This window comes from Tursiops truncatus, chromosome 5 (assembly GCF_011762595.2).
Source record: "Tursiops truncatus isolate mTurTru1 chromosome 5, mTurTru1.mat.Y, whole genome shotgun sequence".
NCBI classification, from domain to species: domain Eukaryota; kingdom Metazoa; phylum Chordata; class Mammalia; order Artiodactyla; family Delphinidae; genus Tursiops; species Tursiops truncatus.
The window spans coordinates 87381380-87393857 of NC_047038.1; the positions used below are offsets into that span (position 1 = coordinate 87381380).

The following is a 12478-nucleotide window of genomic DNA, read 5'->3' on the forward strand; positions in this document are numbered from 1 at the left end:
TGTGTGAAGAACCCTGCTAGCCTTAATGAATTTGTTCTTTTTATGGCAGTTCTGATATTTACATTTCACTTAGTTCAAAAAGAAACTGGAGAGAAGAGGGGAAGATTTTTTCATTTAGTTTTATGCGTTTTTTACTTTTTTCTCCTCTTTTATGTTTTTCACTCATTTGTGTTATTCTCTTACTTTTAAATAGTCACAGATGAAGCCCTTTCCAGGTACTGGGGAGCATTACTGAATCTCAGATAATGTGAAATGTCACTTTTACAGTTGACTGTATTAGGATTAAAGGGTCTTTTTTTTTTTTTTTAACTTGCATCTTTCCTGGAGTTTTATACAGCCCTTTCTTTGCCGTGTATTCTCAGGTTTGGCTGCATCTGTGTATTATTTTCACAGGGACTTTCTTGACATCACACTGATAGCCACCAGCCGTTCTTGTTTTTAGCCTTCCTTTAGAAGTATCATGATTTGTCCTATGCTTGGGCACCATAAGCTCATGCTTAAACCATTGGTGGTCTGAAATATGGAAATCCTTGCTTCTGAACAGAAAGGGAGAATGAAACAATCTTGATTAAAAGAAATATTTTCCCTCAGTTCCTTTATAGAAGAATTCAGTTATTCTTGTGATCTGGAGTGTGTAAGTTGGGTAAAATCGTACTTTTGTGCCTTGTTTTCTTATTTCTAAAAAAGACAGTTTTATATTTGACAACATTCAGTGTTTCTTCCTTATGGTGTTTGAAAAGATTTATGGTGGCTTGTGGGATTGGTAAGAATGAGATTAAATCTCTGGAGAAATAATTTACATTTAGTGATTTTTAGGAATAGAGAAGATTTTGTTCCAACCTCTTATTTTTAGATGAACCAGTTGAGACTCTGGGATCTTGTGATTTTCCAAGGCTACACTGAGTTATATAAACAAATTCTAATGAGACTAATCTTGATTATACCAAGAATTCCAAGTGTCTTACTATTTTAGTTGTATTTTTTGACATTACATGACTTCACACTTTCTACAATTGCTTATTAAAAAAGGACAGTATGGGGCTTCGCTGATGGCGCAGTGGTTGAGAGTCCACCTGCCGATGCAGGGGACACGGGTTCGTGCCTCCGTCCGGGAGGATCCCACGTGCCGCGGAGCGGCTGGGCCCGTGAGCCATGACCGCTGAGCCTGCGCGTCCGGAGCCTGTGCTCCGCAACGGGAGAGGCCACAGCAGTGAGAGGCCCGGACAGTGTGTAGCTATAACAAAGCTTATGTCTATGATGGACCTTCACTATGAAGGATAAAGGATAAAGAGATGGTACAGATATATTTAACTGGTATCAATTATTGAGCACTGATTGTGCACCAGCTTATTCTCTGTATTTCTATACATATCATTTGGTTTTCAGAACCATCCCACACGGTAGGTGATATGATTTCTCTTTTTTGCAATCAGAGCGATTAAGTAACTTACCCAAAGTCACCCAGCTAATACAAGGCAAATTAGGGATTCCAGCCTAGAGTACACAACGGTAAAATCAAGGTTTCTCCTATTCCTTATGAGGTAGATAATGCTCAAGTTAAACAATAACGGTAGATGGCTTTTATTGAGCCTTGTGCCAGGCATTGCAGTAGTATTTTACTTACTGGTTTCTAATCCTTGAAACAACTCTGCAGCATAATGCTTTCTTCATTTTCAGATGAGGCAGATAAGTCTCCAGAGAGGCTAAGTAATCAGGTCAAGGTCTCTCAAGTAGTAGAGGTACTCTGTGATTCCAGGGCCCTAGGTCCAGTCAGCATCGGTGTTTTCCCACTACCCTGTGCTGCATGCTACTTTTACAAATTTCAACTTGATGTGTATTTAACTGATGGCTTTTGGTTTCCTCAGGGACCATTGGTATATCAAACTGATTGAATCTGGCAAGTTTCTAAGGTGAATGTATGTTTTTGAAACAATTTTGATTATAGAGCTAAGGATGATAGCAATAGCAGCCACCAGCTAATAAACCATTAGGACAAGTCTGCATATATATAGGTGATTTTGGCTTACTTATCCATAGTATACTGTAAATAATACTGGGGTCAGAAATATATTGCACAGTATGTTTAGATTTTAAAGATAGAGCAGTTCATTAACATTTCTGTAAATAACCCAATTTTATTGCCATGTTTTGGTAAACATTCAAACTTTTTTATTAAGCTTTCAAACTTTTTAAGTTTTAGTTTTATTTTTTGTCAGTATTATACATGTACATGATTTAGAGTCAAATAGTTTTATAAAGCTTGTCATAAAAACAATGTCTTTTCTTGCTTCTAGTTACAGCCATTTGAGCTCTTTTACCTGATTTTTAATTTCTTATCTCTAACTAGTTTATCTTGTTACATATTGATTTTTTCATTTCTAGGCATTAACTATTGAATTCTTATTATGGAAGAAGAGACTATCACCCCCTCCCATACCATATATATATACACACACACATCCCATCCTGCCTGCTTCTCAGTGTAGCAGTTAATACTATATAAACACTGTTGACAGTTGAGCCAAGTATATGTACTGTAATTTTATTTTTCCTTTCCTGAACAACTTTATGTGTTTCTGGAAATTTTTTGTTTTATTTTCTGTGTAGTCAATACTTTTTTTAATCCCCAAACATTCCCTCAGTTAACCTTCAAATACATTCAGATTCTCTCACTTTATCTTCTTAATCTTGTTGTGTAGCTGTTATTTTTGGAATCTACCTTCACCTTCATTCTGGGGATTCCCTTTGCATGGTTTTTGGTTGGATTTCTTCTTTTCTTGGGTCTCACATCCTGTCTCTTGGTTTACTCCCTTATTTGGGGCATACTGTCTAAAAGCTAACTAAAAACAGTAAGTGGAATGTTAATATTTTGAGACCTCATGTGTCTAGAAATATATTCTACCTTCATACTTGCTTGATGTTATGTCAATGTATCAAGTTCTAGGCTGTAAATTTTCCCACAGAATTTTAATTTTAATTTATATGGATGAGGTGTTCTACTTGTTACTGAGAAGTCCAGATGCCTTTCTGATTTCTGATACTTTGTATGAAACTTGTTTTTTCCTCTGGACAATTTTAAGTTCTCTTTTTTCTGAGATTTCATAATTGCATCTTTGGTTGTGGGTCTATTTTCATCCACTGAGTTGGTGGTCTCTCTTTCAGTCTAAAAAAGGCATTTTGGGGACTTCCCTGGTGGTGCAGTGGTTAAGACTCTGCACTCCCAATGCAGGGGGCCCGGGTTCCATCCCAGGTCAGGGAAGTAGATCCCACATGCATGCTAAAGCTAAGAAAGAAAGAGAGAGAGAGGGAGAGAGGGGGAGGGAGGGGGAGGGAAGGAGGGAGGGGGAGGGAGGGAGGGATGGGGGGAGGGAGGGAGGGAGTGGGGGAGGGAGGGAGGGGGAGGGAGGGAGGAAGGAAGGAAGGACTTGAGAAGAATTTAAAAATAAATAAATAAAAAGGCATTTTCAATTCTGGGAAAATTTCCTGGTTTATTTCCTTGATAAAGTATTTTCTTGATAAAATATTTCCTTGTTTTTCTGTTATACATTTCTGGAATTCTTATTACTTGGATACTGGGCCTCCTGGACAGATCCTTGATATTTTTCTCTTATATCTCTTTCTTTGTTTTTTATGCTTTGCGTTCCGAGAGATTACTTCAGTTTTATATTCTATTCTTTCTATTATGGTTTTCATTTCTGCTACCATTTAAAAAAATTTCAAGGGTCTTCTTTTCTTTTTTATATATAGTATTCCTTTCTCATTTCATGAAGCAATATTTTTTTCCTATCACTGAGTATATTAATTTTAGGGGGGCATTTTTATTCTTTGCCATTGTTTATCCTTTTAGTTGCTTTTTTCTGTCTATTTTGATGTCTTGTTTCACATTAGAGGCTTCCCTCAAGACCTGGTAACCCTTTTGCTTTCTGCTTTTATTTACAAGTAGGACAACTGAAAAGTGAATTGGAACTCTGTGCATGTGTGTGGTGGGCATGTCAACTGTGGGATTTGCTGAAGGGTGATATGGCTAGGCTGTTACCTTGAAGAACCCCTAGGATAAAGTACTTTCTAGGTCTTTATGTGGTGTGGTCAGATTTGCTAAAAAAAAAAAAGCACAATTGGTCTTCGCTTGGAGATTATTATCCCGACTGCAAGGTTCTGGGGATCCTGCTGGGGGAGAAGGCTAGGGGTCTCAACTTTGATTTTTTTAAACTCATCTAATCACGCAGTGTTAAATATGGTACATCTGCCCGCAACTGTGCCTGTGACTGTATCTGCCAAGGCAGACACCCTCTCTGTTTTGCCCTCTTCATAGAATAAACCTTTAGCTTCTAGTCTTTTCTTAGGATGGGAGGTAGTACAGAAGCCTACTGTGTAGATTGCAGAGGGGGTCTGGGTGTGTAACTCCTTAAACAGACTGTGGAAGTCTTGTTCCATCTTCACTCCTACTTCCAGAGTATCCTACTTGTACTGATTCCTGAATCTTTTATGGGATCTGTTGTATAAATTGGGTTGCTTCCAAGTTTAGGGTTAAGTTTCCTTAGATATGTGTGGGTTTTTAAAAATTAATTAATTAATTAATTTACTTATTTTTGGCTGCATTGGGTCTTCGTTGCTGTGCGCAGGCTTTCTCTAGTTGCAGAGATTGGGGGATACTCTTCATTGCACTGCGTAGGCTTCTCATTGCTGTGGCTTCTCTTGTTGTGGAACACAGGCTCTAGGCTTGCGGGCTTCAGTAGTTGTGGCACACAGGCTTAGTTGCTCCACGGCATGTGGGATCTTCCCGGTCCAGGGCTCCAACCCGTGTCCCCTGCATTGGCAGGCGGATTCTTAACCACTGCGCCACCAGGGAAATCCTTCCTTAGGTTTGTTAATTCAGTTATTTATTCATCTACTTTCTAATTCCTAAAATTGTTGTTTTCTTCTCTTTTATTCTCTTTATCCTTATGGGATTGATTTTTTTAAAAATTCACTTTATTATCACTTTGAGTAGGGAGTGGAAGCTAATGTGTGTTTTCAGCCCACCGTCTTTAACCATCACTCTTCAGAATAGTCTTCTTATAGGTACTGATCCATTTTATTGCCATGTTCTGTTAAGCATCCACAGTTTTGTGGTGTCTCTAAGAGAAAGGAAATTATATCACTGTGTTAAACTACTTAATGTTTTTTGAGTTCTTTGTTACTGCCATGTATTAGCACGTAGTGAGTCTAAGAGTCCTTTTCCACCAAACAGAGTTCAATAACTCTAATTTTTACAAAAGTACAGATTAATGTAAATTTGAGCTGCAAGGAGCTTTTATTTATTGTTTATTATCAGTCCTCACTGGTACTCCAGACTATTCAGATTATGCTTCTAGAGTGTGCTTTAGCAAATCTCATTTAAACTTTAATTCCTTTGACCTGAATTATTCATTGGTTAAAATTTATCTCCAAATCAGGAATTATCTCTGTTTTATTAAAAAAAGAAAAAAAGGCAACAAACAAAAACCAGTTAGCTGCATTTGAAATTAGATTTATAGGAGAAAAATGGTTTATAACTTTTGTATTCATGTTTCTAATATATTCCTCCAGTTCCAGTAATAAAAGAAATGGCTTTTCCTGTTTTCCAGGACACTTTATCAGTTTTTATAGGCATTAACATGGGCTTCTTCTTTTCTTAAAACTATTAATTTAATGCATTGACTTTCTTATAAATGCCATGGTTTTGAACTTTAATATAAATTATTGTATAAATATGAACAAAGCTTTCTATTAGAGTTACTATTTAATAGAAAAAGAATAAACCGTAGAATACAAACTGTAGATGTTTTTAATTGACTAAAAGACCTATACTTATCATCCTAACATCTGTGTGTTTTTATCCAAAAGAATACATCTAAAGGATTACAAAATAAATGTGGAGCTCTTAGAAGATTTCAGGAGAAAATCAATGTTCTCATGGTAGCCTGAGAGAAGGGAGACAGACTAGGGCAGAAGTTCTTTTTCTGGGTTTATGAGCAGGTTTTAGCACTTCCCTGAATTCCTGTATGCAAAATATTATGTCTCTAGAGAGAAGGTTCATAATGTCTTTCAGATTATCAGAGGCTCAAAATAGATTAAGAACTAGAGGTAAAAAGGTCAGTAAAGAAAAAATTGTATACATTTTTAAGAACATTACAGGAGGTATTTCCATCTTATGTACTTAGCTACAACTATGCATGTATAGTATGTACTATGCTTCTGTATCTATTATGACTGGGCCTATTTGTATAAGCTCAGAATATAAATTTAGCAAATGTTGTCAAAATGTTTGCTTTTACTTTACCGTTTTTGACCTGGAGTCCTTTATCAGTTTAGCTCAACAAACTTTTGTTGAGGATGTGTTCTGACCTAGGCCTTCTGCTAGGTTCTGGAGATGCAGTGATGGCTTGAAACAGTCCTTGCCTTTGAGAATCTCATGGCGCATTGTAAAATAGAGACACATTTTAGTGTTCTGTATGAACATGGAGGAGGCATCCTTAACATAGCTTAGGATATCAGTGAAGCTTCCTGAGGAAAAATGACCCTTGAATTAATTCTCTACGGATGACTGGTAAAAAAAAAGAAAGTTCAGTTAAAAGTGTATGAGATAAGGATGAGTAGGCTCCATCTGATTTTAACTTTGTCTTTTTTTTCCTAGTCAGGCTGGCTTTATTGTAAGAGTTTAATTTCAAAGCATTTAGACCAGTAAAACTGCTGTGTCACTGAGTTGATACCTATTGTGTTACTGCTTCATATTTGCAGGCAAATGATGGACTATAGGAGTTGTAGGTGAATCTTTGCTCTACTGTTAACTTGAGATCTGTACCTGATGTAAAGATTGTTCCATTACTGCCAAGACTGCAGACTTGATCTTTTGTTGCGCTGTTTATGATGAGCTGTGGTTTTGAAATAGATGCCAGGGAAATTCTCCACTTTTACTTTGGTGGAAAAAAAAAATCCTGTTACTACAGGGAAGTGCTTATTAGTTTTTAAAGTAAAGTTAAATTGCTCTAAACTATGGGAGGAAACCGCAACCTATTTATTTATTACAAATAACTATATAAAATGAAAAATAAGAGCTACCTCCTCCCTCCACCTCCCCTCCCCCAATGGGAGGAGTAGGCTTGCTTTGACTGAGATGTCTTGCTTTGATTGACCTATTTACTTATTTAACTTTTTTTTTTTTTGCGTTCCACACAAATTTTATTTACACAATCCATGTGAGATTTCTGAACCTGTGCCAAAAGAGGCAAGATAAGGTCTTTTCTCTCAGGCCTGTTACTGAAATGTAAATTAACACAAATGCAAGTCAAACTTACTCATTGTTGACAAATAGCTCTTAGTCCCTATTTTAGTATAATCATCACTTGGGGGAAGAAAAAAACTTCCTAAGATGCTCAGCCTCAAAGGGCAGTCAGTGGGTGTCAGCATCCCCCTCAGAGGTGCTGTGCCACCCTGGAAAGAATGCCTTCGGGCTTCTTCCCATCCCCCAAGGCAGCAGCAAATCCTTCCTGTCGCCTCCTTTTGGCCAAAGCAGCCAAAGATTTAAAAGTCTTTGGTTCGTAGATGGCTAGATCTGCAAGTACTTTCCTGTTGAGCTCCACCTGGCACTTAATCAAGTTGAGGATGAATGCTGGGTACTTGAGGCCGTGTTCCTGGGAAGCAGCTGTAACTCGACTGATCCAGAGCGTCCACAGGTTCCTCCTCTTCAGCCTGCGGGCTCGGGTGCACTGCACGAACGCTCGCGTCACAGCCCTGACGGCCAGCCGGCAGCACCGATTCTTCCTCCCCCGGAAGTGCCGCGCGTGCTTCAGCACCTCCTGGACCCTCCAGTAGCGGTCGGTGATGCGGTTCCGCAGCCAGAGCTGCGCCGTGAGGAAGACCATGGCGCCAGCAGCCCGCGCCTCCGCCACCCCTCCCCAGCGATTCCGGGTCAGCTAACTTTTTAGTTTATATTGGAGTATAGCCGATTAACAATGTTGTGATAGTTTCAGGTGCACAGCAAAGGGACTCCGCCATACATATGCATGTATCCATTCTCCCCCAAACTCTCCTCCCATCCAGGCTGCCATATAACATTGAGCAGAGTTCCCTGTGCTATACAGTAGGTCCTTGTTGGTTATCCATTTTAAATATAGTAGTGTGTACATGTCGATCCCAAACTTCCTGACTATCCCTTCCCCTTATCTTTTCCCCCTGGTAACCATAAGTTCATTCTCTAAGTCTGTGAGTCTGTTTCTGTTTTGTAAATAGGTTCATTTGTATCATTTCTTTTTAGATTCCACATCATACAGTATTTGTCTTTTTCTGTCTGACTTACTTCACTCAGTATGACAGTCTCTTGGTCCATCTATGTTGCTGCAAATGACATTATTTCATTCTTTTTAAGGGCTGAGTGATATTCCATTGTATATATATATACCACATCTTTATACATTCCTCTGTTGAAGGACATTTAGGTTGCTTCCATATCTTGGCTATTGTAAACAGTGCTGCAATGAACATTGGGGTGCATGTATCCTTTCGGGCCATGCTTTTCTCTGGATATATGCCCAGGAGTGGGATTGCAGGGTCATATGGTAGCTCTATTTTTAGCTTTTTAAGGAACTTCCATACTGTTCTCCATAGTGGCTGTACCAATTTACATTCCCACCAACAGTGTATAAGGGTTCCCTTCTCTCCGTACCCTCTCCAGCATTTATTGTGTGTGGATTTTTTGATAATAGCCATTTTGACTGGTGTGAGGTGATATCTCATTGTAGTTTTGATTTGCATTTCTCTGATAATCAGCGATGTTTAACATCTTTTCATGTGCCTCTTGGCCATCTGTATGTCTTCTTTGGAGAAATGTCTATTTAGGTCTTCTGCCCATTATTTGATAGGGTTGTTTGTTTTGATGGTATTAAGCCTCATGAGCTGTTTGTAAATTTTGGAGACTAATCCCTTGTTGGTCACATCATTTGCAAATATTTTCTCCCAATCTGTGGGGTGTCTTTTCATTTTGTTTATGATTTCCTTTGCTGTGCAAAAGCTTTTGAGTTTAATTAGGTCCCACTTGTTTATTTTTGTTTTTATTTCCATTATTCTGGGAGATGGATCGAAAAAGATATTGCTGTGATTTATGTCAGAGAGTGTATTGCCTATGTTTTCCTCTAGGAGTTAAAGGGCCTAAGGTTGAAAATGAAATTTTGGTGTCAGGGTTAGGAAATCTCCCCAATCCATCTGTTACTTCTTTTGCTGTAGTTTAAAATCTTTTAGATTTGTTGCACCAAATAAAGATGATGGGTCAATCCCTTTCTTTAATACTGAGAACAATTGCTCCTTGCAATAAGAACAAGATTTTTCTCTCCTTTCAGTATCATTATTTAAGATCATAAACATTTATTAGTAAAGCTGTTATGTCCCAGGTTCTTTGTTAGATTCTCGGGATTCAAGGATGACCAAGACATGATCCATATTCTTGAGTAACTCACAGTCTAGTGAGAGAGAGAAAGAAAAATGAAAACGAGTAAGCATGAGGAGGTACTGTTTTAATCTGACCCTTTATGGATTAGTAGAAGTATGGCAGGGAGATTGCTATGGTCTGAATGTGTCCGCCCAGATTCATAAGTTGAAATCTTAATGTGCAATGTGATGGTCTTAGGAGGTGAGGCCTCTGAGAGGTGATTAGGTCTTCAGGGTTCCACCCTCATTACTGGGGTTAGTGCCCTTAGGAAAAAGATCTCGTAGAGCTCCCTAATCCCTTCCACCATATGAGGAGGTAGTGAGAAGTGGCCAGTCAGAAACCCGGAAGAGGGCCTGACAATGCTGACACCCTGATCTTGGACTTCTGGCCACCAAAACTGTGAGAAATAAATTTTTGTTGTTTATAAGCCACCCAGTCTGTGGCATTTTGTTATAGTAGACTGAATGGACTAATACAGGGATAAAGTGATGATTATCTATATGTGTGTGTATGTGTATACGTATAAATGCATATACATATAGTCCTTCATTCATTGAGCATTTTTAAGCTGTCATTTCCTATACTGCGCATTTGCTGTGTGAGAGCTACCTTAAAACTAAGCTGCTTTAGGGGCTTCCCTGGTGGTCCAGTGGTAAAGGATCCGCCTTCCAATGCAGGGGACGCGGGTTCGATTCCTGGTTGGGGAACTAAGATCCCACATGCCATGGAGCAACTAAGCCCACGTGCCATAACTACTGAGTTCCCGCACCACAACTAGAGAGCCTTCATGCCGCGAAGTACAGAGCCCATGTGCTTTGGAGCCCACGCTCCACAACTGCAGAGCCCATGCACCCTGGAGCCTGCATGTCACAACTAGAGAGAGAAAACCCGCACGCCACAACTAGACAGAAGCCTGGCACTGCAACAAAGAACCCGCATGCTGCAATGAAAGATCCCGCATGCCTCAACGAAGACTTCGCATGCTGCAGCTAAGACCTGACACAGCCAAAAAAATAATAAAATAAATAAATGTTAAAAAAAGAATGTAAAAACTTATTTTAAAAAATTAAGCTGCTTTAAATGTATTCATTCACTTAATTGTCATAATGGTCCTGCAAAATTGGTGATGTCATGTCCAGTGTTTAGTTGTAGCTTGGAGAAGTTATATGATTTATCTAAGATTTCACAGCTAGTAAGTTATGAAGACAGGATCTGAAACTGGGTCTTTACTCCAAATCCTTTGCCCTTTCCTATTCTGTATCCCAGATACCACATTGAGCAGTGTAGTTACAAAAATGAAGAGGCCACAGCCTCCTTTTCAAAAGAGGTATCTGAAAGAGAACAAACACATAGATGTGTTACGGGTGTTTTAAGCTACAAGGAGACAGAAGAGAGGATGGAGAGGTTTTCATGGAAGGTTAGGAAAAGTTTTTATAAAAGAAGTGATGTTCAAGCTCCCTGGGTGTTTCTTGGTTGAAATATCAGTATATTTGGAATTACTGCCAACTCAGTTGCAGGTTGATGCTCATTCTGAGCTCTGCATATGCAAGTTTTGGTTTCTTCCTTCTAACAGTCCAGCGCATTGTAGAGGATTCAGAAAATGCAGTTACTGCTGTTGCATGGAAATCACCTAGATATTCAACTATGGGCACTTCCTAAAATCTCCTGTGGTTTTAGTACCTATTTACTGAATAATGAATTCAGTTCTGGGCAAAGGAAATTGCAGTCTGTATACAACTTAGAAGCTCAGAGTGTGATTGGAGATGAGTGATTAAACTTTAGTGTCTTCATCTATAGCTAAAATTATGCCTCACATAACTTCACAGATGTAGAAACTAATTGGCCTTTGCTTGTGAAGTGCTTTTTATTTTCTAAGGATTAGATTATAAAATTTTATGGGGTATTAAATAAATAGCGAATTGACCAACCCTCTACCTGTTCTTGCATGAAGTCATGGAGTTACACTTTATACAATTGAAATGTTAGGAATATGCTGAAGATAGAGAGGTAACGCAGTTAGCAGTTTAATATACTTGTGCAATGATCCCTAATGTGTGTTAAGGAGCAAGATGTTAACATGTGGAAGAAAAGTTTCCATGACTAAAGATGTTTGGGAAGCCCTGAGCTAAACCATAAGCAATTTTCTTTACTATAGGACTTCTCATAGCTTATAAAATACTTGTTTTAATAATATACTAGTGCATCTTTTGGCACTGTGCTAACCAGTGAGAATGCCAAGAGTATTAGTTACCTTCAGTCTTATTTTTCCTCTGAACCTGAGACGTGTAGGTACAATTGCCTGCCTAACTTAACCATTTGGATGTCTAATAGGTATCTCAATTTGTGCAAAATCCATCTTCCCAGACCTATCTCAATAAATGGCTCATTTTCTACCTGCTTGGTACTAAAAACCTAGGAGTCTTTCTTGATGGTCTTTTCTTCACCACTCTCCACAAATTCTGAAATCCAAAGTGAGTCCTGTTGGTTCTACCTACAAATATTGGAATCTGGCTTCATCTTTCTGTCCCTGTTTGTCCAAGCGATCATTCTTTCATTCTTTCTTCTTTGTAGTTTCGTAACTGGCTTCTCTGTTTCTACTTTTGCCCTCCTCCCAGTCCATTCTCTACATGGCAACTAGAATGATCTTTTTTAGACCATTGTCATGTTATACTTCCATTTTTTTTTAATCTGCAAAGTCTTCACATTTATACTTAAAATGATAATCTAAATTCCATACTTTGGTCTCTAAAGTCTTAGCTAGTGTGGTTCTACAAGACTCTGATTTCTTATACCACTGTTGCCATCATTCATGCTGCCTTCATCACCATTACCTTCTTAACCCCTCTTCCTTGAAAAAGTCACTTTTGTGCTAGTTTATCCTATAAGTGTGGAATGCTCTTGCTTCTTCCCCAGATCGTTCCATGGCTGATTCTTTCTTCTTGTCTTTCTGGCCTTAGGGAGGCCTTCTCTAACTATCTAACCTAATATAGTGCCTTGTCACATTACATTATTTGTCACATCATTCTGTTATTTTCA

The 12478-nt window shown here is 38.6% G+C and overlaps 1 protein-coding gene and 1 pseudogene across 3 annotated transcripts in view; one reads left to right on the forward strand and one right to left on the reverse strand.

Annotated features, from left to right (window-relative positions):
• Window positions 1–12478, forward strand: part of MOB1B (MOB kinase activator 1B) — a 60064-nt gene that overhangs the window by 16005 nt on the left and 31581 nt on the right. The window lies entirely within an intron of this gene.
• On the reverse strand, window positions 7397–7901 carry LOC117312419 (large ribosomal subunit protein bL20m pseudogene; annotated as a pseudogene).